At 38.2% G+C, this 12,804-nt stretch overlaps 1 non-coding gene across 1 annotated transcript; it reads left to right on the top strand.

Annotated features, from left to right (window-relative positions):
• Positions 1–5,964: 5,964 nt before the first annotated feature.
• On the top strand, positions 5,965–6,071 carry LOC140037438 (small nucleolar RNA R71). The gene has a single exon (XR_011841341.1). It is a non-coding gene; the product is annotated as a small nucleolar RNA R71 (small nucleolar RNA).
• Positions 6,072–12,804: the final 6,733 nt, after the last annotated feature.

Below are 12,804 nucleotides of genomic sequence, written 5' to 3'. Positions count from 1 at the left end.
AAGGAGGAATAGAAATGTCAGGTAGTCCAAACACGCAAAATTTTCAAAAACGTACTGTACTAAAAATAATAAAAACATACTGCAATAATAAAATAAAAAAATAAAAAAAAATAATAGAAAAAGATTGAGACAGGCGCGTGCATACGAAGCCAGTGGTGCGATGAAGGTGGTGGCTGTGAGAGAGAAGAGTTTGCGGCAGCTGGATCTGGTGGTGCGCGGCTTTCGGGGCTTCAGGCGGATCTTGGAGGCGGTGGCTATGACAAGGGTGAAGGAGGTGAGATGAGCTGGTGGTCACCCTTGGCGAGGAGAGCCGAGGCAGCGGTGAGAAGAGCTGGGGTGGGCGGCGCGCGAGCCAGTTGCCGCGACTGTCGTGGGTCAGCGGAGCTTCTGGCGGCGGCGAATGAAGAAGAAAAGAAAGGGGGGAAAAAGGGCAAGCAGCGGGTAAGAAAAGAAGTAAGAAAGAAGAAAAGAAGGAAAGAAAGAATACAATTTTTTTTTTTTTTTTTTTTTCGAGCATTCTGGACAGAATCCGGATTTATGGCTCAGAAAACGCGGCTCAAGAAAACGCGCCTCAAGGTGCGTTTTGTGAATGTCGCGTTTTTTTCACAAAACTTGCAGCATCGAAAACGCGACTACGTGAGAAAACGCGACTTTAAGTCGCGTATTTGAAGGCGCGTTTTTGGTTTCTGAACAGGCTGGAAAACGCGACTTGGTAGAAAACGCGACTTCCTGTCGCGTTTTGAAGGCGCGTTTTCTTAATTATAGGCGCAGATTTGAAAACGCGATTCTATGAAAACGCGATTCAGTGGCGCGTTTTCTTGAAAAACGCGTTTTCTGCTGCAAAATTTAGCAGAAATTCAACTTTTGAATATTTACAAATGATACCCCAATTTCCCAAAATGCATCATAGATCATTTCTATGTCAAAATAAACCATTCACGCATATGTAAAATGATCTATACATGCATTCTAAACCTCTTTAATGCATCAAAAACCACAATTACTGAATTTGAGGTATTGAGATCTTTGATCAAATTTCGCCTTTTTTGCCTCATTTGGTCACTTTTCCAAAACCTACAAATGAAAAATAACAAAATTACTCAAACTTATACTTTAAACATAAAATCACTCCAAAGTAACAGCAACTTAAAAAAAAATTGGGTTGCCTCCCAAAAGCGCCTTTCTTTAACGTCTTTGGCTAGACGGAGTCCAGAATTTGCTTAAACTAAGCAAATCGGGTCTTCCAGTTGCATCATCTCCACCCGTTCAATTGAAAATCTTTCATAATACGGCTTGAGACGATGACCATTCACCACAAATTTCTTCTCCGTTTTCAAACTTTGGATCTCTACTGCACCATAATGAAAGACATTAGTCACAACAAAAGGGCCAATCCAACGAGAACGTAATTTACCTGGAAATAGTTTCAATTTGGAGTGGTATAGTAAAACTTTTTGCCCGCAGACGAATGTCTTCCTAGAGATCTGTTGGTCATGAAAGATCCGATTCTTCTCCTTATAGATCACTGCATTCTCGTATGCTTCATTTCGAATTTCTTCCAACTCTAGTAATTGTAACTTTCTTTGAATTCCGCCTTCCTCGATATCCATGTTGCATTGTTTGACCGCCCAAAATGCTCTATGCTCAAACTCGACCGGGAGATGACATGGCTTTCCAAATACCAATCGGTAAGGGGACATGCCAATGGGTGTCTTGTATGCCGTCCTATATGCCCATAGTGCATCATCTAGTCTCACACTCCAATCCTTCCTATCGGGTCGGACCATCTTTTCTAGAATTGATTTGATCTCTCGGTTTGATGCTTCCGCCTGACCATTTGTTTGAGGATGGTAGGATGTAGAGACTTTGTGCAAGACACCATATCTCCTAAAAATTGCAGCGATCGTTTTGTTGCAGAAATGAGTACCCCGATCACTTACAATTGCTCGCGGCATCCCAAAGCGAACAAAAATATTAGACTTAACGAATTCTGCAACCACTTTGGAATCATTAGTGCGGGTAGCCTTTGCTTCTACCCACTTCGAAACATAATCTACAGCAAGCAATATATACAAAAAACCAAAGGACGAAGGAAAAGGACCCATAAAATCAATGCCCCAAACGTCAAAAATTTCAACAAAAATCATTGGGGTTTGAGTCATTTGATCCCTACGAGAGATATTACCCACTCTTTGACACTTATCACATGACTTACAAAATGAGTAGGCATCCTTGAATAGAGTTGGCCAATAGAATCCACTCTCTAGCACCTTACGAGCCGTTCTCTTTGGTCCAAAGTGACCTCCACATGCAAAAGAGTGACAATAGGCTAGAATAGATTGAAATTCAACTTCACTTACACATCTACGGATGATTTGATCAGCACCCCGCTTCCAGAGGTAAGGATCATCCCAAATGTAGAACTTTGCATCGCTCCTCAACTTGTCTCTCTTTGCCTTAGGCCATCCTGTAGGAAATTTGTCAGTGACTAGAAAATTAACAATATCTGCATACCAAGGCAAAGATGAGTTAATAGAAAATAAATGCTCCTCGGGGAATGCTTCTCTCAATGGGATGTCATCTTCGACGACTTGTACTCGACTCAAGTGATCTGCTACCAGATTCTCCGCCCCTTTCTTATCTCGGATCTCCAGGTTGAACTCCTGTAGCAATAATATCCACCGTATCAATCGCGGTTTTGCCTCTTTTTTTGTCAACAAATACCGCAAAGCTGCATGATCAGAAAAAATAATAACTTTAGCACCAAGTAAATAAGACCGAAATTTTTCTAAGGCAAAAACAACTGCTAAAAGCTCTTTTTCGGTGGTTGAATAGTTCAATTGAGCTCCGTTCAAGGCTCGAGATGCGTAGTAGATAGCATGAGCTGCCTTTCCTACTCTTTGACCCAATACCGCACCCACTGCATAGTCGCTGGCGTCACACATGATCTCGAATGGGAGGTTCCAGTCAGGGGGTTGGATAATAGGTGAGGTGATCAATAACTCCTTTAACTTATTGAATGCCCCCTTACATGCTTCATCAAATTCGAAGGATACATCTTTTTGCAAAAGTTGGAACAAGGGTGCTCCAATTTTCGAGAAATCCTTGATGAACCTTCTATAGAAACCTGCGTGACCCAAGAAAGAACGAACTTCCCGCACACTCGCGGGGTAAGGTAAAGTAGATATAACATCTATTTTTGCCTTATCAACCTCAATACCTGTAGATGATACAACATGACCCAAAACTATCCCGTGTTCAACCATAAAATGACATTTTTCCCAATTAAGCACGAGATTAGTTTCTATACACCTTACTAAGATCAATTTCAGGTTATCTAGACAGTTTTCAAAACTTTCACCATATACACTGAAATCGTCCATGAAAACCTCAATAATTTTCTCAACATATTCTGAAAAAATACTTACCATGCATCTTTGGAAGGTAGCAGGTGCATTACATAATCCAAATGGCATCCTTCGGTATGCAAATGTTCCAAATGGGCAGGTGAAAGTAGTCTTCTCTTGGTCCTCGGGTGCGATGGCAATTTGAAAATAACCTGAAAATCCATCCAAAAAACAATAGTAAGCTCGACCTGCTAATCGCTCCACCATCTGGTCAATGAAAGGGAGGGGAAAATGGTCCTTTTTCGTGACGGCATTTAGCTTTCGGTAATCGATACACTGTCGCCATCCGGTGGGCTTTCGAATTGGTACGAGCTCACCCTCTTGGTTTGATTCCACTGTCACCCCTGCCTTCTTCGGGACCACCTGTACTGGACTTACCCACGGGCTATCTGATATTGCAAATATAATTCCAACGTCCAGCAGTTTTAAAATCTCTTTCTTTACGACTTCCATCATGAGAGGATTTAATCTCCGTTGAGCTTGCCGTACGGGTTTAGCATTCTCCTCGAGTCGAATTCGGTGCATACACACCGCAGGGCTAATTCCCTTGATGTCGGCGATGGTCCATCCTATCGCCTGCTTATGTTCCCTAAGAACTCGAAGTAGTTTCTCTTCTTGCACCTTTGATAAACCCGCGGAGATGATCACTGGAAGTGTCTCCCCTTCACCTAAGTATACATACTTTAGGTGTTTCGGCAGTGGTTTTAGTTCCAAGACAGGTGCCTGCACCACAGATGGAAGTAACCTTTGGTGAGGTTCGGGTATGAAAATCGGTGCAAGATCATACCTTGTCTTCGTGGTTGGTAACGTTTGCAACGATCCAATCACGCATTTAAGCTCTTCACTCAACTCTACCCTAGAAGTTGTTTCGGACTCAAAGTGCCTGGTCAGGACGACCTCTAGTTCATCCCTGCCTTCAATTTCAAAAACCTCCTGTATAGCAGGGTCAATAACATTTATCGAGAAAACAGAGCCAATATTTGAATCGGATGGATATTTCATGGTCTCAAAGATGTTAAAGTGAACAATCTCACCATCAAATTCCATAGACAAAGTACCCTTATTAACATCAATTTTGGTTCGGGCTGTACTCAAAAAGGGTCTACCTAACAACACAGGTGACGGATCACGGGAGTGTTCATCCTCCATGTCGAGCACATAAAAATCAGCTGGAAAAACCAATTCATTAATTTTTACCAAAACATCTTCAATCAACCCGTCAGGGTATGCATTGGTCCTATCAGCTAATTGAATTATTATCCCAGTCTCTTTCAAAGGGCCTAAGTTTAAGGAGGCATAAATGGACTTTGGCATGACATTAATTGAGGCTCCCAGGTCTAACATGGCCTTCCCAATCAAAGTATTACCTATCCTACAAGGAATAGTAAACATACCTGGATCTCCGCATTTCGGTGGAAGCTTTCTTTGTAGAATTGCTGAAACATTCTCCCCAACTATAACTCGTTCATCCCCCTTCAACCGCTTGCGGTTGGCACACAGGTCCCTCAAAAATTTTGCGTACCTGGGTACTTGTTTAATCGCATCCAGTAGGGGTATGTTGATCTCCACCTTGCGAAAAATCTCCAGGACCTCTTTTTCCTTGTCTTGCTTCTTTGGTTTCTCTAACCTGCTAGGAAAGGGAGGTGGATTAGTTTTAGCTGTAGGAATTGGGTTCGAGGGTACCTTTGCATTTTTGTTGTCTGTGCCCTCCTCTTCCAATTCTTTCTCAATCCGTTCCTCGTCCTTGTCTTTAGGAATCACCGGTTCGGGTCCTTGAACTTCCTTGCCACTCCTTAAAGTCATTGCACTTACATTCTTTGGATTTGCCTCAGGTTGAGATGGCAATTTTCCTTGAACTTGGGACTCCAAACGGTTGATTGTTATAGCCATTTGATTCATTTGATTTTGCAATGATTGCACCTGTCCCAGTTGATTTCTCATGCTTTGCAGGTCTGAATCCGTCTTTTGTTGATTAGCAAGTAATTGCTTCATCATCTCTTCCATGGACGGACTTGAGTTTGAAAGTGGTGGTGGGCGATGATGGTACTGCTGTTGGTGTCCTTGCTGTCTATTTGGCACAAAGTTAGACTGCCTATTTCCTCCATAACTAAGGTTGGGGTGATCCCTCCAACCAGGATTGTAGGTACTTGAGTATGGGTCGTACGGCTTTCTTGGCGCGGGCGCGTGGCCCGCCATGTTCACCTGTTCAGCAGTTTCTTCTTGAACCATTGGACACATTTCCGTAGGATGACCCACGGCAGTGCATACCCCGCACGCTTTGACATGTGAAGCACTCCCCACAGCTAATTGTCTTACGAAAGATGTTAATTCGGAGATCTGCTGTTGGATAGAGGACGTTTCCACCTCATTCACCCTACGCGTCGGGATGTCCTCTCTTGAACCAAACTGCTGTGAGTTCTCAGCCATCCCTTCAATCAACTCCCATGCTCCTCGAGGGGTTTTGTTCACTAACGCCCCTCCACTTGCAGCATCGATTATGCTTCTGTCCCTGAAAAGCAACCCCTCATAGAAATATTGAATGAGCAGGTGCTCACTTATCTGATGCTGAGGGCATTTGGTGCACAATTTCTTAAACCTCTCCCAGTACTCATAGAGTGACTCGCCTGGGTGTTGTTTGATACCACATATCTCTTTCCTCAGGCTCGCAGCTCGAGACGCCGGAAAGTATTTGTCCAGAAATTTTTTCTTCAATTGATCCCACGTGGTGATACTACCAGGCGGTAGGTAGTAGAGCCAGTCTTTTGCAGAGTCCTTCAAAGAGAAGGGGAAAGCCCTCATCTTTATTTGCTCTTCTGTAATTCCCGGAGGCTTCATACTGTTGCAAACGACGTCGAACTCTTGCAAGTGCTTGTAGGGCTCCTCACCTGGTAGACCATGGAAAGATGGCAAAAGATGAATTAGACCAGATTTTAGTTCAAAGGGAGTGTCATCATTTAAATGTGGAAAAGTAATGCACAAGGGCTGCTGATTTAAATCAGGAGCAGCCAACTCCCTTAGTGTTCGTGCATTTGCCATAGTGACTTCCTCTTGGTCTGAATCACTTGAATTGTCACCAGACAAATTTGTCGGCTCAACCTCTGGATCAAGTTCCTGAGGTGCAATATCGTATTGCTCCTCCCTGAGCCGCCTGGTTTCTTTTCTCGTTCTACGCGCGGTCTTCTCTACTTCAGGGTCGAAAATTAATTCGCCTGTACGAGAAGAGCGAGGCATAAACTAGAAAAATACCAGAAAAAAAATTAACTTAAAAAGAAACAAATGATTAACGCCAGTCCCCGGCAACGGCGCCAAAAATTGACAGGTGTCGAGCCTGTGCAATAATAAATAACTACTCGAGAAAAATGAATTTTCTGTGTATAGTAGTGAGTAGGGTCGAATCCACAGGGACTGGGAAAAATTCGATTCTTTTCAAGTTCGGGACACGGGGGATTTTTATCAGAAATAAACTAAAAATTAAACAATTTAACTAAAAATAATTAATTAATTAATACAAATTTAAATAGCAATCAAATAAATAATAAGTAAATTCTAGCCAAGGATACAACTACGCAGACACAGTCCATTCATCTTATCATTGATGCAAAGAAGGTTCACTTAATTTTATTAATAGGCTAGTTATAGTCGCCGAAAAACTCTAACGACCAGCTTTTCCTTAATTTATTGATAACCAAGGTACGACCGTTGATTACCTCTAACCAGGAAATACTCCTAGGTACGACCGTAGGAATTAATTTCCTAATTGCATTAAAAACTAGAAAAGCCTAACCCAAATTAATAACACGCTACGAGGGTTATTTAAATCAGATTGCATGTTCTCCTAGTATGTGAAAATACTAGTTGTCACTAATATTAACCGACTAAACAATTACGGATTTAATTGATTAATTTGACAGGAGATTAATAAGTCAAATTGCACATCGGGCCCTTGATATCCAACTAACAAAATAATCCCATGGAAATTAAAATAGAAAACATGCAAATATTAACAAATTAAGGAACACGTAAAATTAATTAGATCTCACAGATATTTTGGGACTGCGTCTTCGCGTTGATCCTTGACTAGATGAGAAAATTAGCCACGCCTCATAAGAAAATTCCCACGCAATTTAATTGAACTCAAAGACATTTATCTCTTACTAATAATTGAAAATAAGAATTGTATTCTCTGTAGTCTAATACAATAAAAATAGTTTCATGGAAGAGACGGAAGAAAACAAGACACGCAAGAAATCTTCACCCCAAAACTAAAACTTCTCTGCCTAGACGGAAGAGAAGAAGAAAAACTGACTCTGGCCAAATGTGCGGCTTCCCCCATAAAACACACCAATTCCAAACTTCACTCTCCGCTGACCCAAGAAAACATTCCTTTCCCTACCTAATCAACTCCACCGAAAACAAAAGCAAAGGCTACTTTCCACAAAGGCACCGTGAATCAAGAAAGGAAATGGTCTTTACACAATGGTCAAGTCTTCGCGGTCCCCACCTAATTGAGATGTTGGCCAGCCAAATTGAATTCCCAAATGCAATTCCATTCTTTCTCGTTGGTTTGCACCAGAATTGTGTAAAGCTTCACAATAATCTTCTCAAGAGGTTTCTGCTCCAATTTCTGAAATTATATCCAAATACCAAATATAAATATATATTGACAATTAAAGCAAATTAAAGCAATATTTGGCAAGGATAAAAAGGAATATTAACAATAAAATTACTAACAATTAACACCTTATCATGTTGAAGGGAAAACATGTTTTAAGTGTACACAAAAGTTACAGAAATAATAATAATGATAATATTAATAATAATTTGGTCATCACATCAGTTCAAATAAGATAAGAGTTATCGATCACTTGTATAAACTACAAATCAATTGCTCTATGCTATCGGATATGGGAAAATAGTTCTATCTCAGACTATTCTGGAAAATTGGCTTCTTAGTATTATAGATGTTCTAGATTTTAACCAAAAAAAAAGCATAAATCATTGTACTTTTAGTTATTTGAGATAATTTATACGAAATTCTTAATAGAACTGAGAGAGATTTAAAAAGCAATGTATAGTTTATCCAAGACCAGTTAAAGAGGAACGATAAATGAACTCAGCCAGCTACCCCTTTCTCTTATAAATGCAGCTTCGACAAAAAATTTCTTATTATTTTATTTTATGCACTTTACATATTATAGACTTTATAGTAATATTTTATATCCACTTTACATTTTGTATGCTAAATGGCTCACACTTGAAGCTACCTACCCATCCTAAGTCACTCGAACCTCCCACGGCATGAAGAGCTGTAGGGATACAATATGTTGAACACACCAAAGCTACTCTCCTGTACGTTCAAATGTGATATTTGTCATAAGAAAAGACAAATGATATTTTTACTCCAAAAAAAAAAAAAAACTCCGTGCACTCTACCCTTCTTTATAACTTAATGAAATAATATAAAAACCTATCAAATATTCTAGGAGACAGCATTACCCCTCTATGTATTCGCCAGTAACTTTGTCTCTTCAATTCGCTTAGTTTTTCCTACTCTAAAATGAGGTTTAAATTTTTATACAACTAATAATAAAGGAAATTTCTGATACTTTATCTACAAAATCACCTAATTGTGTTTACTATATTTTTCTAAAATAGTAAAATCCGGGAAAAAAAAATTTTTTGGTGGTTTTTTTGGGCCCCGGCGCGGGGGGTGGTGTTGTATTGGGGATACCTTTCCCAATTCTATTGGAGTCCAAGTCTTCTTTGAAAATGAAATATGAAATTTTTCTCAGCCACAATATCAGATCATAATGTGGTTGATGGCAAGTTAGCAACATTTAGTTTTTCTCGGCCTTGTTTAAAGGGTTTTTCCTATGTAGCAATCTGCCGACAGTCTATGTCGATTTGTATTATAAAGTCAACTGTTTGTGCTCTTCATAAACTAGTCGTTATTGAATTATACAGATATCAGTTGGGGTTTGTTACGATACTATTTGTAATATTCTAAGCCCACAAGCTGCCCCAAATAACTTTTGAATTAAAATCATAAATTCAAAATGATTATTTCATATTATTAATAATCCGACGGTCCGAAGGTTATATACCATTTCTTTCCACTTTCATTTTCGGATGTGGGATACTTCACCTATTTGACATCTTTAACCACGCCCTTTAACATCATTTTCGGATGTTAAGTGCACGTATCGGACTGATGGTTGATTGAAGGGTTGATGATCAAGACTCGAATTCAGTGAACCATTCGGTAAACCATTAAGAAATTTGAAGGCTGCATTTATATTTTGTAAATGCAGACTTCTGTCATAAAGATTTTTCCACAAGATGATCAGGACTTCCAATCTACAATCAAAAAGCTCGTTTGAATTGCTATTTTCTAGAGTTTTTATAGAAAAAAGTTCTGTAGCGATCTGATGTACATAAGATAAAAATATGATTGAAAAATGTTTTCATGAAAAACATAAATTTTTTTTGAAAACAAAAATTGCAGTCCAAACAAGGCTTCAGGGTCTATTTGGTGCAACATAAAATGCCTTTTTTACCTCACAAATATTTAAATGCTGGTTGTTTTCCAGGATATTAATTGCTCTCCGCCTTGGTTTGTGGTGTTTGTACCTATATAAATTAGGTTGGGTTACAAATGTGCCTTCAAGCCATTCCAACAATTCAAAATAAAAAATCATTATAAATGACTAATAGCATTTTTCACTCCTAACTGAAATTCCAGTTTAGACACAACGCATTTCAAACTTTTAGATTTGTCTCGTTGCCTAGACAAAAGTTAACACGTACATGCCACTGTAACTGTTTAAACCAGGCATATCAGTGAAATCTTTCTATTTTGCATCCACTAATTTTGTTTCAAACGATATGCTTGTCTGTTTTTCTAAGTGCTATCTTTGTTGAGGAAGGCCATGGACTTTTCTTGCTACTAGAGTGGATATGAACTGTGTAGTTAGTAAAAGAATTAAGATTCGAAATCTACTTTTCAACGAGTGGTATTCCAGAACGATCAACTTATTGTATTGGGACTCTTATCTCAATTAACCATAATTACATGGAGAAAAGGGTGAAGAAAGTTGTCCCTTTTCTTCTCCTTCTACGATCAATTTTGCAATTGTTTTGACGTGTATTTTGGGCATCCATGTCCAAGAAGACCAAGAAGAAGAGTTGCTACTTACAACGACAATGGAGTAATATCTATTTTTAACAAAATTAGCCTACTCTCCTCCCATTCAACCTAGAAAATGCAAGCAACCGTGCTTCCAACCAACCCTGAAAATGTGATAACTAATTTGGAATCTTTTTTTAAGGGTATAAAATGTGTAAAATTAAAGCCTTACGTACAAAGTAAAAATGGATAGAAATATGAATTGCACAAAGTCAAGTCTTAGGGATGGAAAAAGAATTCACCTACCTTAGAATGAGATAGGTATCCTCCATTCCGCGCTTAAAAAAAAGGGAAACATATATTTTAAGTTTACAAGTTGATAGGTCACAATTTTGTCATTTATTTTATAATTAATTCTCTCTTATTATTTTACTAAATGTGCGTTAATTGGCGGAATCTATTCACTTTTGGAAATTTGTGCTAATCGCAGGAAGTTGGAACAAAATATGATAAAAAGGTGCAAATTTCTCACTACATTTGCTGTTTGGCGTCGCCGCGTCAATTCAGTGTTTAACGTGTCCAAGAAACTATGGAATGATGCGTGATATCCAACTGACAATTGGAAGTGTAATGTGGGGCCCGAATATTCCATTATTGTTTGATCTGAATTGACAAAAGTAGTTTAACAAAAATAAGAAACTTACCCATTAGTATATTTCCTTGTTTGTTGGTTGCGGTTCAGTAGGATAGATAGAAGTCAATTGAGACTAGGTCACTTCACTTAGCTTTTAGAGGTCATCCGCCACAATCAAGAACACGATTTGCCTTTTGTCTTGTTCTTTTCCTATTTCCATCGATTTCATCATCCCAATTACAGGGAATGCATCCATCAATTGATTTTGCAATTTCGCGCGAGATTGTCTCAACGGAGATGAACTAAATCTCTTTTTCTAGTCAAGGAACAATGAAAGACTTAGTTCAACTTAAATTGTGAAATCGAACTGATTTTATTTTTTCCTATTATTTTCTGGTACTCATATATTTCCTACTTTATGTTCTTATGGTTGTTGCATTATTCAATTATTCTGGGCTCGGATTTTAGATTAATTCGATAACCTAATACCAATTAGAATAATTAAATCCATAATTGTTTAATTATTCTAAATTAGTAGTAACTGGCATGATTGGATTTGTGTCAGGAAAATATACAGGCTAATTTGAAACAGCCCTCGTAGCGTGTTGTTTGGTTAGAACAGGGTTTCTCTAATTCGTAAGGCAATTGAAAAATTGGATTCTACAATCATATCTAGGATTATTTGACAATTAGGGTAATAGCTAACGGTCGTACCTTGGCTATCAATAATTTAAGGAAAAATTGACTATCATCGCTTGTTTGGTAGTTATAACTTATTTATCAGTTTGTAAGTGAAATTATTCTTACATTGATGATCAATTAGAAGAACCATTTCCGAAGTTGCTTCTTGACTAGAGCTTGTCCAATATTGTTTGAGTCTCAATAATTTGCCATTTACTTTGAGTTATTTATTATATTCAAGTAGTCTAGTTACTTTTATAAAATTCCCCGTATCCTGAACTCTAGAAGAAGTTAATTTCTCCCAGTCCCTGTGGATTCTACCCTGCATACCACTAGATATAAAATTTATATTTAGCTTGTGTAGGAATTTATTATTGCACAGGCTCGACAACCTGTCAGAAGTCTAATACAACTTAATATACCGATGCTACATTGATAAGTGCATATTTTGAATGTTTTAAGTGTATTTTATTATTTAGTTTTGGTGTGTTTTAGTTACTTTTATAACTAATTAACTAAGTTTGTAGTGAAAATATGCATTTTATAGTTTAAATGTGAAAATTTGCATTTCTATGGATTTTAATGGTGAAAACTTCATGTTTTTGTAGGTTTAATGATTCAATCATCAAATGACATGAATTGAAAAGATAATTGGATGATTATTAATGATTTAAACTTATAAAAAGAAGATATGAAGTGCAAAATGCTCAAAGGATAAAATGCAAGTTTGATAGCTTTGACACCTTGTGGTATTTTGGCTATATCTTGAGTTAAAAGCATCAGATTGAGATGATTCTTAAACCATTTTGCATCTATGAAATAGATCTACATTTTTAATGAAGACATCAAAATCCAATTTGCAATTTTTCCAAGTCAAAAAGTCAAAATATAGAAGTGCATTTTCATTGTCGAAAGCTGAAACAGGAGATTGACCAGTTGAGGGTATTTTGGTTATT

The sequence above is a fragment of the Coffea arabica genome, chromosome 2e (assembly GCF_036785885.1).
Source record: "Coffea arabica cultivar ET-39 chromosome 2e, Coffea Arabica ET-39 HiFi, whole genome shotgun sequence".
Classification (NCBI taxonomy): domain Eukaryota; kingdom Viridiplantae; phylum Streptophyta; class Magnoliopsida; order Gentianales; family Rubiaceae; genus Coffea; species Coffea arabica.
This window is presented reverse-complemented; position numbering and strand designations above follow the sequence as displayed.